Source organism: Rousettus aegyptiacus, unplaced genomic scaffold, assembly GCF_014176215.1.
Source record: "Rousettus aegyptiacus isolate mRouAeg1 unplaced genomic scaffold, mRouAeg1.p scaffold_m13_p_4, whole genome shotgun sequence".
NCBI lineage: Eukaryota > Metazoa > Chordata > Mammalia > Chiroptera > Pteropodidae > Rousettus > Rousettus aegyptiacus.
In genome coordinates this window covers 144397791-144422396 of record NW_023416307.1, presented here as the reverse complement: position 1 = coordinate 144422396, position 24606 = coordinate 144397791, and the positions used below count along the sequence as shown (strand labels likewise).

Here is a 24606-nt window from a genome sequence, read left to right as displayed (position 1 = left end):
CTAAAACCTCTGCCACGGTCACTCCAAGGAATCAAACGCACCTACCACTGTCTTGCCAGAAGTTCTATCCTCCCAGCATATGGCTGCTGCCTCCTCTTGTTTCCCTCTGCCTTTCAAATCTTGCATGGGTGTGTCTGCTTGGAGGAATCTAGCTGCAAGAGAGACAGTAAGAGAGTATTTAGCATTCTAGTCTCTGCAGACCAGGAGGATGGAAAGGCTTGAAAACTGTTGGATGGTGCTGAACGAACCACTTTGCAATATTTATGACCAAGGGTATGTACACAGAGGTGACAGCTAAACCTTTCGTGGGTAGATAGATTCTTGCAGTGAAAAGAACGTAGGTATAGAGGACTGAGTGTAGGAGATGTGATTGGTATGGGAGAATTACATGACCAGGATTCAGTGCAGCTGTCAGTCCTGCTATCAGGAGGATGGCTGCCCACCGTGTTACAGGTGGAATTGCTGGATAGGAGTGGCTGCTTTGCCATGTTCATGCCCTTGGTGTGGTTCTGACTTTATTAGGAAGGAAGAAATGCTGAGCTCATGATCCTTTCTCCTATGTATCATTGGAGTTTGGGGGCTGACAGAACCTCAATTTCAAGTTTGGGTTTCCAGCCTGTATAACCACAGGTAGTTATTACAGTATTCTGAGTTTAAGTCTGCTTATCTGAAAAAGGGCGATATGCCTACATTGCAGGGAGATTGTGATGGTGAACTCAGATGATATATGACTAATGTGCACCTGCAATGTATAGAAGTTGCCCAATAAATCACTGCTGTTATCCTCAACTTTTACTTTTCCTTTCTCTGAGCAGCTCACACTGTCTTAAACTTCAGCAGATAACAGTAGTTTCTATGCTTTTTCATACCAATTAGCTTACCTTTTCCATTCCCTGTATGCCTAACTTTCCCCACTGTTCCCGGAACATTTTGTTATGAAAAATTTCAAACATACAGGAAAGTCGAAAGAATACCCACGTATATCTCTCACCTGGACTCTAATTAACATTTTATTATACGAGCGTTATCATCTATCTTTCCATCTATCCAGCCATCAACCTATTTTATTTCTTTATACACTTTAAAGTAAATGGTCAAAATCAGTGCATGTTCTCATAAATATTTCAGCATGCATACCATTAAAATATAATTGAGAATATTTGTTTGCAGTTTTTTTTTCTCGGAATGTAAAATTTCACAATGAAATGCATAAATCTAGTAAGTGTGCATTTACTGAGTTTTGATAACTGCATACATCTGTCACCCAAACCCCCATCAAGGTATAGGACATTACTCCGTCTCCCGAAAGTCTTCTGGTGTCCTTGCCCCCTCCCATCACAGGCAACTAAAATCCTGGTTTTTTCCCTCTATAAATGAATTCTATCTATTCTAGCATTGCATATATAAATGGAATCACATGGTATGTACTCATTAGTGTCTGGCTTCCTCTAGACATCGCAGCATTGTGGGATTCTATGCAGTCATGCCTTATCAGTCATCGATTCCTTTTTAATGCCCAGACAGCCAGCTTTCAAATGATGCCCGATTGTCACAAAGAAGGAAGGACCATAAGCCTTCCTCATAGAACTTCAATGTTGTTTCTTCTTTCTCTTTTCCATCCTGATGTTATCAATGCACAAAGGCTCTTTGCTTAGTGGCCTATTCATTCAGCCCCTCTCCCAGTCTTTAGCATGTTGGCCAGGGCAAGACAGCATTCTGATCTGTTTCTCCTCCCTCTTGGGACTAGTGTCGGTGGGAATTTATGTGCTGGAGGAGTGAGAGGGCCAGTGGATGGGCACCGTAGATATTTAATTGTTTTAGGGTTAAAAAGAAAAAAGGATGAATCCAGCCTTCTCCTAATGATTTTTTTTTTTGTCGTTGTTGGGGATTTTGTTACGATGAGTACATGCTGGAAATATAAGACCAGTGAGCTGCAACAGCTGGAGTTGGAAACCAATTCATATTTAGCTTTTCTGTTAATGAATTAGCCAGTACTCTGAAGCTGCTGAATTTTCTGATGGAAAAAGGAGTCCTCTCTTGTCTCCCACACTTGATGCTCCCTTTCTCCCTCCCTTTCTTTTTTCCTTCCTGTTCTTCTCTTCCATCTCTTTGTCTCTGTCTCTCTCTGTCTGTTTCTCTGTCTTTCTTTCTGTCTCTGTTTCTCTTTCTCTGTTTCACACGCACCTTTGAAACATGCTTACATATGGAGACTTCTCTAAAAGTTCAGGTAGATCACTTTTGAAGGCGATTGAGATATTTAGGGGGGAGAAGGAGAAGGGTTAAAAAAGAATGGCCTGCTTGATAGCGGGGAGGCTGTACCCAGTCTCTGAAGGCAGATTATTGAAGGTACTATGTGGCACCCGAGTTTTGGACCCAGCAAGGTTCCATAGCTTCTAGTTTCTTTTTTGCTTCTGTCCTCTGCAGAGGATCCGGAACCTGCTTGCATGTTGGAAGTATCAGGGAAGGTTTTACGAAAACACTGCCCCAGACCAGCTGAACCAGAATGTGGGCCTCGCCAGGCAGTTCTGAGGTGCAGCCACAGTTTAGAACCACTGATTTACTACCTCGGGACCCGTTTTTATATATTTTATCACTGCTAATCCTTTCAGCTGTCTGAGGCAGGCTTGAATACTATCTTTTTATTTTAACTGAGCAAACTGATGTCGAAGTGGACATTCTCACATAGGTCAGTTTGATTGCAAATGCCTCATTCTTCCCATTCTGTGTTCCCTCTGATCCCTTTATGTGAATGGATTTCACATAGTAGGATGGACCATTCCTTCCTTTAGTTACGCATTTGTTGCCTACTAACTGCCATACTGTATGTGTCTGGAAGTTCCTGGGGCATATTGTTGGAGGGTCCCTGCCTCAGGGAGCGGAGGGGTTAGGACAGAGAGACACAGTAGGCGGGCAGTTAAGCCGACGCTTGGTGAGCACTCTTGGCAGCAGCCAGGCCCCTGGGGGAGCAGGGCGGAATCTGGACTTGGTACATAGAGAACTCTTTCCGGAGGAAATACCACCTAGTTAGGATGTGGGGGAGTGAGAGAGCAAGCATGGGCTCTACGGGGGAGGTGAGAGAAACTCTGAAGCCAAAAGCAAGCAAGAAAAGAAGAACCTGGAACTGTTACGCCCTGAATAGATATGCTTCACTGAAGAAAGCTGTTTTTCAACCCATCTCTTGTGCAGTAAGGCATGATTTTCCGCGTTGCGCCAGGATCCTTATTGGCATTTCTCAAATGAAATAGAATGCTTTATCATAGGTTTTCTATAAATTGCAAATTTCATTGACTTTAAAATTATTTTGTTATTTTTTTGTTTGTTTGTTTAATGTGATCGTATGTTAAAGGGATTCAAATAAAGTTATTTTACAGCTGAGAAATTCGGAATAAATAATGCTTATTTCCCACCACTCATGAAAGGCACAGGAGATAGAAAGAGTTCTGTAAGAAGGGTAGCATACCGAAAGGGTCTTGGGCAGATTCCAGAATCTCATGAATTATTTCTATGTCCCCCTTCCCCGGCCCCTCCATGATAATCTTGACAGAACAGTATAGTGTTAAAAGCATGGGTTTTTAAGTTAATTAAAAAGCCCAGTGTTGTCACTTGCACTTAATGTGATATGTGAAAGTTATCCTACCTTTCCAAACTTCAGTTTCCTCATTAGTAAAACGGGAATAATAATAGTTGCCTCATATAAGCTAAAAAATCATCATTTGTTCCCATTTTTGAAATTTCGTACTGTCATAGAATTAATAGATGAACTAATAGTTTTTTCTTATCTTTAAAAATGTATTTGGTTTATACAAAATATATGCAATTATGTATGACATGTATATAAAGCATAATAAGAACATGAGCAGGCATGAGTCCACCGCTCAATCTAGGAAGGATAATAAAACCACTAGTAGCTAATCTATCTGTGTTATTCTCCAACTTGATCCCTCCTCCTCCCCTGTCCTGTAATCATTAATTCCTGAGTTTTGAGTTCATCATTTCTTTGCTTTTTAATATATAATAATATAAATTATTTTTACAACAGATATTTAAAATAAATAATATATATGGTATCTCTAAGTAATATATCTATTTAGTTTAGTTGTGTTTTTTTTTTTTTTATATTTAAAAAAGTATGCTGTATGTAGTTTCCCACAGTTGTTTTTTGGGAGCTCGTTATGGTTCCAAAATTGATCCTCTTATTGTATTTAAATTGGGTGCATTTGTTTTCAAAAGGAGTGTGTAACACTCCTTTGTATGAATAAGCCACCAGTTATTTATCCTGGTGATAGGTATTTAGATCGTTCATTTTTTGCCCCTGCGAGCGGTGCTGCTGCTCTGCACGCGCTTGTCCATGTTTCCCCAAGCATGTGTGCAAGAATTTCTCTGCAATGTATACACAGAGGCGGAATTTTGGGGTCTCAGGGTATCTGGATGCTCAGCTTTATAAGATAAAGCTGACTTGTTGTCTACAGTGGGCATACTAGTTTAACCAGCAGGGTATAAGCATTCCCATTATTCCACGTCTTTTCCAGTATTTGGCATTGTTAGATGTCATAATTTTGCCAAGGGAGTGATTATTGGTATTATTCATGTTTAATTTGTGTATTGATGATTATGAGACAGAGAGCAGTTCTTCATTTGCTTAAAGGTTATTTTTTCTTTCTCTTTTGTAAAATTCTAGCAGTGTCTTTTTTTTGTCCAATTATCTTTTAGGTTATCTTTTTCTGATTGGTTTGCGTGAGTTCTTTATATATTCTGAATATTTATCCTGTGTTGGAATATATGTGTTATAAGTATCTTTTCTTAGTTCATAGCTTGACTCTTTATTTGTTATGCTTTTGAAAAACAGAAATTCTTACTTTCATATTATCTTTCTTATGCTGTCCACTGCTGACAGCTGCTCCATTCACTGACAGAAACAGCCATCACTTTTGGCAGGCCCATCTCAGATGTCTGGGAAGCCAACACAAGCAAATGTAAGGATTTCTCACAGAGACCTACTTTGAAAATATTGCTGACTCTTGGATCACTACTTTGACTGACGACTCAAATTTTTCACTGAGAGTAGCTCCCAGCTCTGACTCAAACCAAGTCAGTCCACAGATAGCACTTTTGGTCAAGAAATTCTTAGTTTCAACGTGGTAGGATTTCAATATTTCCTTTTAAGTTTAGCTAGAAAGATATTTTATATCTTCTGCTGAATGTTTCATAAATTTACCTTTCTCAATTAAGTCCTGAATTCATCTGGACTTTTGTGTCTATGGGATGAGGTGGGGATCCAGTATCCTTTTATATATCCTGTACTGCACAGTGTTTTCATGAGAATGGAGAGGAATGCAGACATCCTCCTTGCACAGTTCTGGGCACATGGAAGGTGTGCTGTAAAAGTTGTTGTTGTTTTAACCTTTTAAAACTTTTTTCATTTGATTGGTGGGGTTCTTTGTGAAATCATTAGCATGTGCATTTTATAAAAGATGATTGAGGCAGGTTTGCATTGGTTAAGAAACCAACCTGGAACTACCCTTCCCCCTACCCTGAACTCTGCCCTAGTATTGTCAGGGGCTTGATTTGTAAGTTTAATCAAAGAGTAAATCATAATTAATGAATTAATTGATTTGAGTATTTTACTTCCTTTTGGACCTGGTGGTGATGGAGAATTTCTCTGGCATCTTGCCAAATACCTGCTCCCTCAGCTCTGAATAATCAGATGGTCTTTAATTATAAGGTTCATCTTGTCACCTTGGGATTTGCTTATTCAGCTCTATCTTGTCATAGATGTACCCTATAAATACATCAACATAGGTAGTGGGGGCTTCAGCCAGGATGCTGGAAGTTCTCGTCAATTACTGCTTGAATGTTGTGGACCAGGTTGTATATGTTGCACAGAAAACTTGCTTTGGGGGCTTTTACCAGTTTTTTTTTTTTTTTTCCCAGTCTTTATAATGGAAAGGAAAGGCAGAGAAATACTTCTTAGAAAATTAAAACTGTTTAGCCACACTCCTGGGGCACATTGAGTGCACCCAATGAAATCTGAAAAGTAAAACATGAAACTTTATAAAGTGAGCATAAAACGCACTGTAAAAATTGGAAGAACATTGTCAGTTTTACAGCTGAGGATGACTGTCCGGTTATTGCTCAGTCGTCACGGACATTCACTCTGAGGCCAGAGGCCTCTTGGAAGAAGGCGGGTGGAACTCCTGCTGGCTGCTGTTCGTAACAGGGGACAATATACCCGGGATGTGGGAGGTGGGCCGTCATCCTGGATTGTAAAATCACACTGTGTGCCCAAGGCTTTTTCAGAAGTCGCTCTACCCCCTGTGGAGATGAGTTGGTTAACCCCCTGGACCGTTTTCAGGGAGGTGAGAAATGGCCAAATTCATAATGAAGAATGACGCCTCTCTCTTTCTCTGCCTGGGTGTTGTTCTCATGGGCCTCTGGAATAGATTCTGTAGCAGATGTTGTTGGTTACTTGCCCGAATCTCTTTTACTGGGCCGGTGTACCCAAAGGTTGTCTGCGGCAGGATTAGTTGCCGACACCTCATACCTGTGTCCTTCACTGGAAAATTCTGCCTTGCCAGATAGGAGTCCCCTTATCCTGGAGATGATTGGGAGACGACACTTCATCCCCCACCCATACCTAGTGACGTCATTGACTGATGTCAATGATCCAGGGTATAAAACCCAGACCTTTGCCTCTGGGCAGCACAAAATCTATAGTGCAGTTCACTCCAGAGCTCTCTATGAGGTCAGATTGAGGCTGGACTTGTCTCAACCACCATTTTTCCTTTCCCAGGAAGCTTCCCTCAGTTCTTTACAAGTTTCTCCTGAGAGCACTTCCTCAAGCACTCTCTTGCACGGGCTCTTCTAGGGGACAGGACCTAGGACAGGCTCCTTCTCTGTTTCTCTTCTCTCACCTATCCCGCTTGGCTCAGTATGTGGAGTGTTTATATCTGAGTCTTGCCGGCCCCATTAGGTTCTTCTGAGGGCTGGTTTCATGTATCGTTCATTGTTAGACTTCCACCAAGCCTCCTAACACCTGCTTCAAGTTCACGCTTGTCAAAAAAGATAACTAAATGAGGGAAGGGGTGGGGGAGGGGTGCAGAGACTGAGAAGCACTCACTGGCCGAGAGGTGACTTCTGATGTTGGTGTAGGATCTGGCACTGGTCATTTGGACAGCTGCGCCCAAGCAGGCGGTGGGCAAACATGGTCCTCCCTTGTGAGGAAGACAGCACTCATATTTCTCACTCTTAGCGATGTCATTGAAGTGGACGTGAGTGGGTGAGTAGGGTGGAGGGAAGTGCCTAAAGCTTTTGTGCTGGGCCAGGTTCCACTCCTAGGTATATTCCCCAAGGAAGTGAGAACAGGGACTTGAACAGGTACTTGTATGCCAGCGTTCACTGCAGCATCGTTCGCAAGAGCCAAAAAGGGCAAACAACCCCGGTGTCCGTCAACAGATGACTAGATAAATGAAATGTGGTGTATCCATGCAATGGAATGTGATTCATCCTAAAAAGGAATGAAATTCTGATACATGCTACAACATGGGTGCACCTTGAAAATATTGTGCTGAGTCAAATAAGCCAGTTGCAAAAAGACAATATTGTATGATTCTACTTAAATGAAATTCATAGAGACAGAAAGTGGACTAGAGGCTACCAAAGGTTGAGGTGAGGGGGAGTGAGGTGGTATTGTTAATGGTTAGAATTTATGTCTGGGGTGATTAAAAGTTTTGGAAATAGTAGTGATGGTTACACAACATTGTGAATATAAGTAACCCCACTGAATTATACACCTGAAATTGGTTAAATGGCAAATTACGTTATATGTAAGTTGCCACAATAAAAAAAAAATTCAAAACAAGACAAAATTGTGTGTTAGATTTTCTACACACTGTGTAACACGCAGTGCAGGTTTGCTTTGAATGGCGGTGGCTGTCACTTTCGGGTTCATTTACCTCGATTCTTGCTTTTCACTTTTCTCCCACAAATTTGCCTGTGTTGTAAATGTGTCATTTTGAAGGTTTCGGATTCCAGGCTCAGATATTGATAATGGAGAGGGGTGGGGGTGAGGGTGAGGTGCGGGGTAGTGTGTGAATGAGGCATCTAGGAAGGTTTAAAAGAATTTATAAAGGTAAATGTGTCACTTTGAATATTGGACCATACACTAAATTCTTGACTGGGAGGAGACGGAGGGAGAGGAGCCTTGGTGGTAACTGGCAGCTGATAATCGTTCTGGAATGTTCGGAAGTGTTCAGGCAAATCAGATAGCATTTTGAAGAAATACAGCCAGCACCTGTTTGCTTTGCAAATTCATTTGGCAGCAGTAAGTGCTAAAGGAAGAACTTTGCTTATATTCTCTTCTTACCGATACTTCGGGAATTCATTTCACTTACAATCTGACACTAGTCCATTTTCCCTTATAGAGGACAGGTGGTGTCCTTCTGAGAAGTGAAAGATGGTGGCTGGAACTGTCTTTCTTAAATTAACTTTTTAGCGGTCCATCTAAAAATGAGCATGGAAAATAAGAAATTTGGGTCAGCAGGGAACGTGGCAATAGGCAAGCAGCCAGAATCCTCTCGGGGGAATGCGAGGTGTCTAGACTTGATGCTTTTGAACTCTTGGTCCATTTCCAGATCATTGTTTGGCTCCTAGCTGCTTCTGCTGGAATTTACACAGTGCAGAGAGGTTTTTTGGACCAACTCTCAGCTCCTTTTAAATCATTCTCTTTGCTCAGCATGTCTTCCCTGAGATTTAGTTATTTATTCAATATGACTTCCATTTTCCTTTTACCTTAACTTTTGGTTTAAGAGATAGCTGAGTCTGTTTGTCTAAATTTTCCTTTTTGTTTGTAGCAGATCTTGATACAACACAGTTTCCTGTGTATATGTAGGTAGGAAGTATGAAATACAAAGTATTTATCTTTTTTTTCTTTTGAAGTTATTTTTTCTTAAATATTGATATTGCAAGTCTCCAACCTTTGGTGTTTTGCTTGAGTAGAAGACATTTTTGAGTATTTCAGTCATGCATTGAACAAATGTAAATTGAATACTTGCTGTCTTCAACTCCTGACAGGTGCTGCAGCAGGGAGCTCCAGGTCTTGTCCTCAGGGAGGTTATGTTCTGGTGAGGCAAATGGACAAGAACATTTCAGAGTAAAAAGGGTTGTGGTATCAGTAAGCACAGAGAATTGCAGGAGCCCTAGGGAGATGCCTCATCCAGTGTCGGGGGATTGGGAAGACTTCCTGGAGGAAGTGACATCGAGTCTTGAAAGGCAGTAGAAGTTGGCTTGTTCAGGGGTGTGGGGTTGTCTAAGCAGAGGTGGCCAGAGGTTGTGAGAGGACATCATCTCTTTGAGAAAAGGTAAGAACTTTAGTGCGAGAGCAGTGCAACCCATGAGAGAAGGTGAGGGAAGAAGTGGTGAGCGTGGACAGTGGAGAGGAAGGTAGGTATGACATTCCAAAGCCCCCTTGGGGAGCTCTCAGAAAAAATTTGAAAAGGGAAATAACTTGTTCAGATTTTAATTTTAGCAAGCGTATTCTGGTTAGCTTTAAGCAGCAATCAATCAGACAACCAATCATTCTGTTTGAGGTGTAATTACATATGGTGAAATGACCAGATCTTAGTCATTGGCCAGTTTGGCCGATGAGTTTTGATAATTGTATACACTCGTATTACCACCACCTAAACCCCAGAAAGTTCCTCTGTGTCCCTTTCCATCCAGTCTCTTCTCTGCAGCCACTTTCTGACTTTTATCTCCAGTTATGTTTTTCTTGCTAGGTCTCGCCGTTTTTCAAAGAATACATTGGAGTTGAAGGGCTGGAAACAGGGAGGCTGTGACGTACAACACTTTCATCTGCTGAGCGATGAAAGTGTTCAGAAATAAGGTAATACTGGAGGTGGACAGCAGTGAAAAAAAAATCGATTCAACGAGGAAGTTGAATTGACAGGACTAGTTTATGGACAAGGCGGAGACAGGAGAAGAAACAAGGTCATTGGATTTGAGGACGAATGGGAATGTTGTCCCAAACTGAGCCAGGGAATGCCAGAGGTGCAGGGGTGGTGGGGATCGTAATAAGTTGAGTTTGGGACAGTTATGTTTGAAATACTTGCAGGCAGGAGAGGGGGCCAGGAAGCAACTGACTCCCTGAATTTGGAGGCCAGAAGAGAGATCTGCCCTGCAGGTATAGAGCAGGCAGTGGTCACCATGGAGAAGGTAATTAACGAAGGTCCTGGGAGTGGAGAGCTCCAAGGAGGGGAGAAAGACCCAAAGACTGGGAGAAGATATTTATGACACATCGTCATCAATGCAGCATTTGGTTTCAGAGGATATTAAAGAACTATTAAATATCAGTAAGACCAAGGGTAAAGAATCTAATAGAAATGGACAAAGGAAAAAAATGAGGCTTCTCAGAAAAGAGGAGATACAAGAATAATCATTAAACTCATCACGCTTCATCCACTAACTAGTCGTTAAAGAAATGCAATTAAAAGCGTAACAGCTCACTATTTTTTCATACCCTTTAGATTGGCAAAAAACAAAAAAACCAAAAACAAAAAAATTCTCAGCAACAAGTGATTGAAAGGATATGAAACAGTAGGCATTCTTTATACACTGCTAATAGGAGTGCAAATGAGTACAACATCTATAGAAAACAATTTGTTTTATGCAATAATAATAATGAATCTACTCTGTGGGAGGGCAGTAATTCTGCTCCTGAGCATATATCTAAGTAGATCTGTTGCACATTTGCTCCAGAATATATATACACAAAGGTTTATAGCAGCATCGTTTATATGCAAACAAACATGGAGACAGCCCAACTGTCTCACAGCTGAAGAATGAATAAATGAATGAACTGTGGTTTAGTCTTCAGTAGAATATAGCAACGAAAATGCATGCAAACAGCACATCCCAACTTGGATGGATCTCACAAACATAATGTCAAGGAAAAAAGCAAGTAGCAGAGGAGCATGTATAACATGATGCTCTTTGAAAACATTTTAAACCGAGCAAAGTAGTATTTTATATTGTTTAAGGACCCTCATCCAAACCATAAAAAGTGGGATGAAAGTGGCAAATTCGTTATGGTTTCCTCTAGGCACACGATAGTTGTGGCTGCCAGGGGGTCTTTCGACTGGTTCATAATGCTTTGTTTTCTTGAGCAGGTGAGTACATGAGTCATGAGTGTTTATTGTGTGTCTTCTTTATGCCCTTTTGTATTGTCGAATGATTTAAAAAGGGAGGGAACTGAGAACTGAGAACATGTTGTGATCACCAACATGTAAGACATTGGAATGTAAAGTTTTGACTCTGATCCCTAAAGAGAAATATTTTATATTCTGCATGTGCATACACACACACATATGTATGTATGTATGTGTGTGTGTGTATATATATATATACATACACAAATACAAATACAAATACAACACAGAGGCAAAAGTTTCATTAAAGATCTTTATCCTTTCTTAGGAGATGTACTCTGGTAGTTTCTATTTTATTTCGTTTCATTTAAAAAACATGTTGGTCATGACCTTCTAATGCCAATTTGTCAATGTCTGGAAATGTTTTGGATTGTCATGACTGGCATTAGTGAGTAGATGCCAGGGATGCTGATAAACGGCTTATAAAACACAGGGCAGACCACACTCTGCCCAACAGAGAGTTACGTAGCCCGAAATGTCAGTAATGCCGAGGCCGAGTCAGCCTGCTCTGAGTTGATTTCCTGTGGTAGGTCTAAGACTTAACAGTTTGAAAAGCAGTGATGTAAGGCAGAGGAAGAAGTTTGGCGAGCCAGAGGTAAAGAGTGAGCGCGGTAGAAGGAAGCTGAGGGAGGATGTTCTAGAGGAGTAAGCGAAGCGTGGTCCAAAGTGTGTTCATGGGGTTCGTGTTGGTGACTGCAGCTGGGGAGTTTCACTGGAGGTGTGTGGGGAAAGTTCGAGTTAGTGGAATGGGGAGAGAAGATAAGAGAGATGTCTCAAGAAGTTTGGCTATGAAGAAGAGAAGAATAATAGAGCAAGGCATAGGTTTGAAGCAGGATTTTTTTTTCCTCCCAAGATGGTAGAGTCTTGGCACTTTAAAGTGGTGATGGAATGGAGCTGGTAGAGAGCAAAGTTGAGGGCATAAGGGAGAGTTACCGGAGTGGAGCCAGAGCTTGGCAAGGCAGAAGTGGGGGGAGTCCTGAGCATGGGCACACTTTGGCTTGAGGTTGGAGGAAGGATAGTGATGAAGGTGAGTTTGGCGGTGAGCAAGAGGTTGAAGGCATTCTTGTTTCATTGTGAAGTAGGATGGGAGTTTATTTTCTAAAAGTGGAGTGGGAGGAGGGGGAGCTGGTGTGGAGGAGGTGTGAAAGAGCCTTTGAAGGCGTGGGAGAAGAGCCGAGCAGGTTTGCTGGGCAGCCCCGGTGGCCTTCTGTGAATGGAGACCATGAATCTGTTATGACATCAGCGTTAGTGGATGCGTGGTTTTCTCGTTGGTGTTGAACGTCCTGGAGAGAGACGTAGAGGAGGTGATAGGTGGAAGGATCTGGGCTCAAGATTTGTTGAGCGGATGTATGTGAGAGTGAAAGTGAGGTGAGATCCTTGGCCAGTGGGCGGTCGATGTAGGGCGGAGGAGAAAGGAGGTGAAGACAGGATTATTAGAAGTGGTAAAAAGAGGTGTCGGCAAATTGGAGCGCCACGTGAAATGGAAGAGTTGGTGTAGTAACAAGAGAAGCTGCGAGAAAGATCTGAATGGGAAGTTTATAGAGGGCAAAATGAAGAGTGAGATGTTTGGAGATACTGTCCGAGGTGGAGCCGATCTGAGTGGTGATGGAAAAGCCCGGAGTGGACCTTTGTGAGGAAGGCAGTGAGACAGAGAAGGAGGTTACAAACGAGGACAAGGAGCTGATGAGGCAGTGTTCTTGGTGAATTCTAAGGGCATTTAGAATGAGAGCCAGCCTTGGTGTCTCAAGGAAGACTGAGCCAGGTGACAAAGTCTTCAGTGAACAGGAAAAGAATGACTGTCAGAGGCAGATGGAAGTTTCACCCGAGGTTGGAGGACTTTTACTTTGGCATTGGGGAATAAGAGTAGGCTGCGGTGTGTTTCCACCAAAAGCTCCATTTTGAACCAAGGCAGGAAAGGAGTTTGGGATGAGAAGTGGTTCCTAGGGGTACAGAGAAAGGTGGTATAGGAGGATGGGGATCAGGGTGTGGATGTGGGTGGAAGATTAAGGGAAAGGATGGCTTGGGGGCAGGAAGGGACTCAAGCTTGAACTAGGGCTGAGAGGCTTGATGCGAACGAGTAGCTCTCTGGTTCTCTTAGCTCCCCTGGGGGTTGGGAGGTTCTAGTTTTTTCTGTGGAAGCAGTGTGGTAAGTGTTCTGCTGCTCCTGAAATGATGCTGTCCAAATTTCTGACTCGGAGGAAGTCGGCATTGCTTTTCTCTGTTGTGAGTGATGATAGCCTCTAAAGATGATGGAGAACCCATGTCGCCAGGAGTTGGCGCTAAAAGGGCTTTTATGGCATCTGAATATTTCATGGTCCTTTGATTTTCTGGAGGCCTGTCGGCTAGAGAAGTAAATATCTGCAACTGTTTCCCCCCCTCCTCCGGTTTCCAGAAAACAGAAGGATAAGAAGGTTCTGTGGGGTTCGGTTCCATTCATTGCCTTCATAAAATGGTATGATAAGTCATGTGTGGTTCTTTAAAGTCAGCAGTGAACAAACCTTTCCTGTAATAGAGCATGGAATTCCGCTGGGGAATTTACACATTTTCCATTAGAGGCTTAAATGAAGTGTTGCCTTTTTTCATGAAAGTTTTATATATTTGATCTATTCGATTTTTTTTTCTTTAGGAAATAAAAGATGGCATTTTCTTATTTCCCTTCTGAAAAAGAGAAACATTATTATTAATTTTTTTTGGCAAGGAAATACCTATGCATGCTGTGGAAAGGGATAATGTTTGCAAATGTGAAAAATGTACTCTACCGCCCCCCCCAAACCCCACTTTAAACTATCAAGTGAATTAAAAGAAATTAGTATTTTAATGGAACTGGATATGACAAATGGCTTTCTATTGAATGATTTAGTATCAGAATGAAAAGTTATGTTTTGTTTGTGTTCTCTATTTTTTTCCAAAAATATGAATATTTCTTCTAGGAAGTTATACTGGAATCGGTAACAGCATTGAAATAATAGCAGCCTCCATACAGATAGGACTAACTCAATAAATAAATACTAAGACCCAAATTGTTATGGTAGTATAATACGAAAATGGGAGAAGAAAGATAGTAATTGAAACATGAGAGGCTGAACCAAAGGATGAAAGAAAGAAACCTTGGAGAAGCTCTGGAATGGACATTTAAAGGCCAGATTACAGTGTTGGAATGGCGGGAAGTTACACAAAGAAATGACAGTTCTGGGGTCGAGAAGGGATGATGAAGAGGAAATGAGGCGTGGCCCACCCAACTTACAAAGGCAGAAAGGGGAAAGAGAAAAGATTTTTCTCACTGGAATTATGATCCTGATTATAATTTTGATACTGCTTTAGTAATTTTATTTCCTGCACCTTTTCTTTAAATGCAACATATTTCTATGTATGGAAACAGACTCTTTTATAAGCGTAGGTTTTTTCTTCTTTTAGTTCCCAAAATGTGTCACACTGAATGATGTTTCAACAGGCTGTTCAAATGAAATAGCGTTCAAATAAGTTTAAGTACCGTGCTTAGAAAAGGTAAACTGATTTATTTCCCGCATAGTTTCTCAGAGCCCTGAATATTGACTATGCATTTTGAATTTTTTATTTTTAATTTAGCACTATTTATTAAGTGATCTCAGCTGTTGTAGCTGCTGCATGTCAACCTAGTCTTAAAACATAAAATGCTCTTCCAATTACTTTTGTCCAGGACAGAAGAATCTTGTAGGTAGCACGCCAGCAGAACAAGAGACTCCGATGATGCCAGCCTCCGTGATGAGAAGGGAGGGTCATGACACAGTCAACCATGGCTTCCAGAGGTTTTGAAAAAGGAGCCTTTGGGTGCCCAGGCTGCCCAGCATTTTGATGTTGTCCGTGTGTGTTTTGCATTCCATGATGGCATTGGGAGGTAGGGTGAGACCTCACTGAAGTATATACTGGATCCGGGCTGTGGTTGCTTGGTCGCTGGCAGTCTTATTTCATATTGAAATAATGTCTTCCTGAAACCGGGCGGAGACCGCAGCCCCACAGATCTCCCCCCAGCCATGAGCTGTTCCCCCAGCATGGCCAGGACGAGCTTCTCCCTATAATAGGATGCCAAGCCCTTTCGCAGCCGAATAATCCACTCACCACCGTTTTCATTTGCATCATCCTCCCACATGGATTTAATTCCTTCTTTGAAGAGCTGGAAGTCACTGTGGCCTGTCAGGTCCCTAGGATGTACCATATAGCTGTGAAACCTCCAGAACTGCTCCACAGAGGCAAAGGTGCCAATCTGTTTGATAGTCTGTTCATAGCTTTGTGAGCCGGCGGAATGGCTGGGGCTTCTCCCGGAGGACCGGAAAGTGTAGGGATGCTCTGCTGGTCCAGGGACAACAGCCTTCCTCTTGCTGCTGCTCTGACTCTCTCGGTCCGTTTTTTCCTTCTCGCCATCTTTCTCTGTGCTATTTTATTCATTCTGATCATGGTTCCCACTATCTTCTTTCAATGTGTCAAACTTGTTCATCCTCTTGTGGTCACCACTGCCCCATGCAGTGACTTCTGCTCCTCTGGGTCCCTCTGCCTTGAATTTTGAATTTTTAAGATAAGTGGGATGGACCTTTTATATTGCTAAACAAACATTCAGCCTCTTGTTTCTTTTTGAAGCTCTGGTTTTACTCTAGGTGGCAATGTATCTAGTTAAAAATTCTCACCTCCCCAGACTCCTTTGTCACTAGAAGTGACCCAGTACTGGCCAATGACACACACACACACACACACATGTATACACACATACACATGTATACACACACACGTACACACACACGTACACACACACACACACACAAATCAAAGTCTCTGTGGGGTGGGAAAGCTCTTGAATCCTTGATAAACAGAATCTGAGCAAGCTGGCACGCATCCTTGCCATTGCCCTATCCTCCTTTTTCCTGCCTTAAGAGCTATAGCCAACTTGCACCAGGAAAACAAGGAAAAGTCACATGCGAAGAGTAGCAAGTCAGGAAGATGGAAGGAGCAGTTGATGGGTTCGTGGAGTTACTCTACCAGCCTCGGACTCTCCATCTTTGGACTAATTGTTCCAAAATAAAGCTCTGCTTGATTAAACCATTGAGTAGTTGAGTTTCTATACATGCAGCTGAATGTAATCCTAATTTATACAAGGGTGATATAGTAAGCAGTAATTGAACTTATTTTAACCAGGGAAACTTGTTTTGTTTTTGAAACGATGTCAAAGACCCTTTGGGAAATGCTGCCTTAAAGGATATGAATAGAAAGATAGCTATATATATATAAACATATATATATATATCAAACCCTTTTTTCTACAAATATGAATTTTCTTATTTTCTATGGGATTAGGGCTTAGAATTTTGGTATTTTTTTTCTTTTCTTTTTCCCTAACCTCTTCCCCTCATACTGAGAAGCTTCAGGTTATTTTTTAAAAACTTTATAATTTTTTGTGTCTTTTACTGAAGTGCTTTATATAAGCCAGATTTTTAAAAAATTGAGATGATTTTATTAGCCTATTTATGCCTTCTTTACATGGTAGAATTCTCAAAATTTGTAGGTGAATTGACTCAGATGTGCATTTATTTCCATCATAATACCACACTTATTTAGTTTCTTTGAATGATTTTTTTTTCTTGGCTAGCAATTAGCACTTTTTCTGTCTTCAGAAAATTAATGTATAAACCAACACCTAAATGTTCTAGGGAAGTTCTTCATGTGAATGATTTTTGTGCAGTTAGAAATCTTTTGTAATTTGATTGAATCTCTCATGATTACTTTGCTTTTTAAGTTGGATTTTTCTAGTTTTTTTTTTTCTAATAGTGGTAGGCTCAATTCCTGATAAAAGAATTTTCAGATCTTATTTTTTTAAAAGGATGTTTAAATTATATTTCAGCTCTCTAGTAGAATATAAAATCAGAATGTTAAAATTGGAGGGGACTTGAGCAAATAAGTCTAACTTTCTGATTCTACAGCTGAGAACTTACCTAAGACTTCAGTTTTGAGCCAAGTGACTGCTCCATCTGCTGAGTCCAGCTCACTCTGGAGAGGGCGGGACTATAACACCATAGGAAACTATGTAATTCGTTTCACTGACCTGGCCTCAGTTTCTCCATTGTAAAATTGGAGTAACTTCTTGTTTGCCCAGCTCATAGTAAAATCTTGAAGCTTTTTTGAGTAGCTTGGAATATGGTACACTACTTTTTCTAGTGTACCATGTTCGTTGAAAAATTAGGATATTCAAACTTCAGAAAAGTTTATGTCTTTAAAATTCAGGTTTACAGCAGGACATAAAATTCAGTGTTTTCATATGTATAATTTGATGAGTTTTGACAAGTGTACATGATTTGTGAAACCACCAGCACAAATAAAACAGAATATTTCCACTCTGCTAAAAAGTAAGAGATTATTTTCTTTATTAACATGAAATAATACTTTATTTGGTGGTACAATTCCAAGACTCACATGCAGATTACCCATAGCAATACCTTTTAAGTACAAGATAGTTTTTAACCTTTTCTGTCTCCTTTCATTTCCAGTCTGTGTTTGTTCAGGGAAGGCCAACTAATTTTTTTAAATTGTGGTATTGTCATATAATATTATAGTAGTTTTAGGTGTACAACATAATGATTTGATATTTGTATATATTGTGAAATGACCCACACCATAAGTCTTGTTAACATTTGTCACCACACATAGTTACAACATGGTTTTTTTGTTTGTTTGTTTGTTTGTTTGTTTTTGTAATGAGGACTTTTAGGACCTACTCACTGTTTCTCATACTGCCTCTCTGCCCCCCGCCCCCTACCTCCCACCTCTGGCAACCACCAATCTGTTCTCTGTGAGCTTGTTTTTTAAATTCCACATATAGGCAACATCATATGGTTTTGTCTTTATCTGACTTAGTTCACTTAGCATAATACCCTCAAGGTCCATCCATGTTGCACCTGGCAAGATTTTATTCTTTTTATGGATGAATAGTAGTACATTGTGTGTGTTTATGTGTGTATGTGTATATGTCTGTTGATGGATACAGTTTGTTTCTATATCTTGGTTATTATAAATAATGCTGCAGTGAACATGGGGGTGGATATACCTTTTTGAATTAGTGTTTTCATTTTCTTGAGATAATTACCTAGAAGTGGAATTACTGAATTACATGGTAGCTCTTTTAAATTTTTTTTGAGGAATCTCCATACTGTTTCCAATAGTGGCTGTACCTGTTTATATTCCCACCAACAGTGCATGAGGGTTTCCTTTCCCCGACGTCCTTACCAACACTTTTAATTTCTTGTCTTTTTGATAATAGCTGTTCTAACAGGTGTGAAGTGATATCTCGTTGTGGTTTTGATTTACATTTCACTGATGGTTATTGATGCTGAGCATGTTTTCATGTGCCTCTTGGCCATCCTTGTGTTTTCTTTGGAAAAAATGTTTATTCAGATTTTCTGCCTATTTTTTTAACCCAGTGTGTGTGTGTGTGTGTGTGTGTGTTTGAATTGTATGAGTTATTTTGGATATTAACCTTTTATCGAATATATGATTTGCAAATATCTTTTCCCAATTAATAGGCTGCCTTCTTGTTTTGTTGATGGTTTCCTTTGCTGTGCAGAGGCTTTTTAGTTTGATGTACAATAGGTTCTCGAATTAGGTTGTTTTGGTTAAGGTTCTTTTGTTTAACATTGATGAGATGCCATAGGAACTTAACTCTTGTTTATATCAGTTAATCTATGTTAAACTTGGTTTCCTTAAACGTCATTTTGCTTTAAGTCATAGAACCCAAGGACAGCGTTAAGCAAGGACTTACTGTAGTTCCATTTTTTTTTTATTTTTGCTTTTGTTTCTCGTGCCTTAAGAGTCAGATCTGAAAAAATGTCATCACTAAGACCGACGTCAAAGAGCTTAGTTAGGCCTTCCTTTTTCTTGTTACCATATCTGATTTCATGATGCAAAACTTTACAGCAAAGAAAGAATTTTTAAAAACTTTGCAACAGTGTTGTTCTATAATCTTGTAATTAGGACTCATGATTTAATTTGTCTGCATGGTGTTTCATAATCCCATCTTGAAAGCAAAGTCCCAGTGTAGTCAGTAATGGTGCAGCTTCTGCAGTAATTCTGAGAGGAAGCTGGGGGGAAAAATGGTAATAATAACTAATTTCCTGTAATAAGAATATTTTTTGTTTTTTCAGATTAAAAAATATCTTAATATTTTGTGACTTTAAAACATTCACAAATTATTTTCATGAAAGCTATTAAAATTTGATTCTCTACTTTTTACTAAAACTAAAAAAATTAAAAAGAAGAAAAAGACTAAAATATCTTTAAAATGATATTAAGTAGCCTCTTTATTGGGAGCATGGTATGTCCTTTAATAGTATTTAAATATAAGAAAAAGTGATGGGTAAGAATTCAAAAGACTACTTATTTTTTTTATATGCAATTTAAAACATTACATACTTTACTGTGGATTTTGGGAAGATAAAGTGCTTATTAAATTTAAAGCATGGGCGAGTTGAAGCCTAGATAAATGAAATAAATTATATAATTTCTTACATTGTTATTTTTTTCTTGCACTGTTACTGTTAAGGCCATATCAGAATATGCAGCATCAAAATACTTAAGCTATTTGTATCCCATTTGAAATGGACCAGGTCAGGTCACGTAGGATATTGAATTTGAGGGAGTGTCATCTTGAAGTGAGGAAAGTAAGCTAAGTGGGGACACAGGAGGATGAGGATGGAGGTGGGAGTGACAACATGTTTGGAGCTGAAAACTAGTGAAGTGGACTGTTTTAGAATAAACTTTTATCATTAGTAAATAGCAGTATTGGGTTTTTAAAATCTTCTTTCTCAAGCTGCTTGAATAAGAGACCATGCTTTTCATTTTCATTACATTTTTTAGTTTAATATTCCATTAATATTTCTAATACTTATTATTATGTGTATGTTTATTCAAAGGCCATTTCCTGAGCACCTTACATGTACAAGATGCCATACCAAGAGTTTTTGAAAATAAAAAAGATAGATAAGACAATAATCGAACTTTAAGAAACTTCTAGGTGAACACACAATGCAACATACAAATGATGTACCTGTATAATTTTATTAACCAAAGTTACCCCAATAAATTTAATTTTTTAAAAAGAATCTTCTAATATAATTGGAAGGTTAAAAAATAAACACAAAAGACTCTGGCGAAATAGAGTTGGAAAGGTAACTGGGATCTGAATGCCAGGTTGAGATGTGTGTGTTTCTGTAGGCAGTCAGCATTCTCAGGTGCTCGGTGAGGGAATTCAGCAGATGTAGATGATGCTGATCTCCTTAAAGAGAGAGGATCTGGCCTTAGAGTCAGGTGTATCTTTAATGGGAAGAAAGGGAATGCAGAGACCAGCTGGGCTCCTGACAATTGCTTAAGGAGCTCAAGTTGGATTATGGCCATAGAGTTAGGGAGCAGATGGCTAAATAAGAGGTTTGGGAGAGGGAATCATCAGACCTTCATTAAGTGGTTGGGAGTTGGGGATGGGAAGTGTTTCAAAAAACTTTAATTTGAATTCATTTTTTTTGTAGGTATTACATTCACATGGATCAGAATCCAAAAGGATATGGCACGAACTGTTTTCCCTGTCCTTTTGTCACATTGCCTCACTCTCCAAAGACGGTCACCAATGCTGTCAATTTCTTATGTATACTTCTAGTGATATGTGATGCTTGTATAAGCAGATACATGAGTGTGGGTACTTTTTCCTCATGTTTTTATTCTACCCAATAGCATTCTTCCTTTCATTTAACAGTATTTTTTAGGATAATTCCAGGGCAGTAGATAAAAGGCCCCCTCATTGTTTTGTTATGGCTGTGTAGTAGTACATTGTCTGGATCTAATGTAATTTGTTCATCGTTCTTTTGCTATTACGAAGAATATATACCTTGCGATATTTGTACATACATCATCATGCATGTGTAACTTTCCGTGGAGCAAGTGTTAAGAATGGAAATAGCCAAGGCAGAGAGTATGCACATTTTAAAATTCTGATGTATCGTCTAGTTGCCCCTCATAAAGATTGCGTTCTTCCATCAGCAAAATATGAGAGTGTATATGGTGTATTATCTGTCAAGCTTTTGGATTTTTGACAATCTGAGATTTGAAAATAATTTCTCAGTTTAGTTTTAATCTGTGTTTATCTTACCGTGAATGAAGTTGAACATATTTTTTCTTATCATAGAAGAGCCATTAGTATTTCTTTATGAGTGAGCTATTTTTTGTATCACTTGACCATTGGTTTTTTCCTTAGTAGGAACTTTATATATATTAAGGTAATTTAGTCCTGTGTCTGTGATAGGAGTTGCAAATATTTTTCACATTTTGTGGTTTGTTTTTGTCTTTTCTTTTGGTGGTTTTTTTTATCATGTAGAAATTTTAACTCCTGTGTAACTGTATTTGTCGACTCTTTATGCTATGGAAAAACGCTCTCTACAGGTTTATTAGAATAAACTAAGTGAGATATCTTTAGTACTTTCTTTCTTTTAATGTTTAAGATTTTGATTCACTTAGAATTTATCCTGATGTTTAACCTGACATATATGGTGTAATAGACAGGGATCTGGCTTTAATTTTTTTATATGGTTTCATGGTTGTCTATACATCACTTATTGAATGAACCATGTTTTCCTTGTTAATTTGACATGCCACTTCTATGATATTCTAAATTCTCACATGTATTTGGATTTATTTCTGGATTTTCTTATCTTCATTGATCTGACTCACTACTCATGTGCCAATTATTCACTTTTAATTACTGTAGCTTTATAATATATTTGTTTAAATATTTGATAGGGCTATTCTCTCCTCATTACTTTTATTTTCAGATTTTTTTTTTTGGCTATTCTTTCCTTGTGACTTGCCCATAAGAATTTTAGAATGTACTCATTCAATTCCAAAACCACTCGAGAGATTTCAAAGTACTTTTATTGAAATTATATTCAGTTTATAAATTAACTTAAGGATAATTAATGTCCTAATGATGTGAGACTTATCCCTAAGACATAATATGTCTTTCTTTTATTTAAGTCTTTTTTAGTGATGCCTTGGAGCATTTTCTTCATGTAATGTTGCACATTTCTTGTTAATTTTATGGCTGGATATTTTGCTTTTTATTTTGTAGCCATCATAAATGAAGTCTTTTCTTCTATTAGATTTTTATAATTGGTTATTTTTTATCTCAATTAAAGCTATCTATTTTCTGTTAATTTTGTATCAGTAAACTTCTTTTCTTGAGTTAGTACATTGACCAGAATCACCAAATCCATGTTTAAAAATACTGGTGATAGATTTCATTCTTTTTTTTTTTGTTTCTGCCTACAATTACTCTCTTAAGCATGGTGCTTTCATGTTGAGAGACATTATTATGTTAGAAAAGTATTTAACTTCGTCTTTTTTTTCTTCCAAGAATGGATATCGAGTAATATCAGATGCTTGTCACTCTGTGGCAATGATATATGATCTATCATTTAAAAGTTTTTTTTTTTTTTTTTGTTTGTTTGTTTTTTAATCCTAGCTGGACGTGAAGGAGGGAAATAAAGTCATTCCCAGTTGGATGTCTCTGTGATGCTGTTGTAGAACTCATCTCTTTTTATCAAATGCTACCAGTATTTAATAAACACTGACCTGATAATAGATTGATTTTGGATAGCGGTTTATATTTCCATCTTCTTCTGTCAACACCTTTTGGTAGCTTCAAGTTAAACTTCTAGTCCAGATGAAGTTAAATGGTGGGATTCCGGGCATTCTTCTGTACTGTCTTTGACATAGATGCTAGGGCCTGTGTCATCTGAATCAAAAGTAGAATATTAGAGGGAGGGGTGAGAAGGGATGGCTCACACAGTAATTATTGCCTGGGAGCATGCAGATAAACTTTGAAAAGTCACCTTGACGTATGAGTCATTCCTGAGACTCTCAATTAGTGTTCTTTTTTTTTTTTTTTTTTTTTCTTCCCAGGCAGATTAAGATAGATGCCAAATGGACAGGATGCTTTGGTTATGTGTTGCCTGTTTTAAGAAAATCAATACCTCTGAATTAAAGTTTGTAAGGACCTAAGTGCTCATTTTCTGTAGAGTTTTAAATAACATCTGCAAGTCTCAGTTATTTTTCTTAAAGCTGTTTGTGCTTGAGGAATAGAAAGTGATTGTCGTAAATATAACCTGATCTCTTGGGAATTTAATGACCGTTTTTACTAATTGTGACTCATGTTTAATTTACTCTCTGTGAGTGTTCCTCTTTTTGTCTATGCAACCTCTGTTTTAACTTCTTATTCCTTACCTGTATGGCATCCTCCCTGTTCTTGATTACAAGGATTAGGGATTGGGGTGGAAAAGAGAAACTCAAGGCATGAACATACATATAGGTGTGCGAATTCGCAGGCTGCTAAGCTCTTTGATTTGAGTAGAAGTCTTCAATCATTCATTCACTTAGCCTTTTTACCCATGGTTTAGATAAGGTGTTTCTGGTTAATTACTTCATACCAGAATTTCATAAGAGCTGAATTAGAAGAGGCTGGAGGTAAAGTACAGAGGCCTATGCATCGATTATGACATGAATGCTAATTGCAGCTTAATGGATGGCTCTGAAATTGTAAGAGGTAAAAACAGGCCTAAGGGGAAGCCTTCTGCCCTTTTAAACAGACTGTGAGGGTTATATTAATAGTACAACATTAAAAGTAGGTGAGGTGACCCTGGGCATCCCAGAAAAACAAATTTGACATAGTTTGTACTGTTTGTGAAGGCAGAGGGGTATGCAGAATATTTCAGACTCAGTTATTGGGAAAATTTACCAAGATTGAAGAATGCATATTTCTGTTAATAAGCATAAAATATTTGTTCTAATGGAAGCAGTTAAATAGTTGGTGGCCGTTTTTCTTTAGATGTTAATTTTATAAGATTATGTGTTGAAAGTATCTTCTAAATATTCTGAAATTTTTGTCACATGTAATAATACTGGCATTTGGTTCTGTTGGTGGTTGAGAAAGTTTCAGATTCAACTTTTGTAGCGAGTATGATTTTACTCTACTTTAGATTCCACATGTCAGTGACTCAGGAAGGGTCCAGAGTTCACAGCTCTTGTTTCACCTTTGCTTTCGTACATGGTTGAGGAAGCTCCACCTGTGTTATTACGTCTTCGGCTACGTGTGTTCTGTATCATTCAGAGATCAGATTAATCACCTCTGCAGGAGCATAACGTTTAAAGCAATGGATAGCATTGTGTCTCTACTCTGCTTTTCAGACAAATTCATGAATCTCTACAGTAATCTGTGCCGTTTTTACTTCTCTTATATTACATTAAGTTCTTGAATGCGTGGGCTTTCTAAATATGTTTATGGCATATGTGCTTGAAATTTTCATGACTTTTCTATTTCTGTAATCTGGAATTTGTAGTAACTTCTTGA

General features: G+C 39.0%; 1 protein-coding gene and 1 pseudogene across 2 annotated transcripts in view; one reads left to right on the top strand and one right to left on the bottom strand.

Moving 5' to 3' along the window:
* The window catches only part of OSBPL10 (oxysterol binding protein like 10), a 234052-nt gene that overhangs the window by 23903 nt on the left and 185543 nt on the right, over positions 1 to 24606 (top strand). The window lies entirely within an intron of this gene.
* On the bottom strand, positions 14957 to 15672 carry LOC107508769 (annotated as a pseudogene).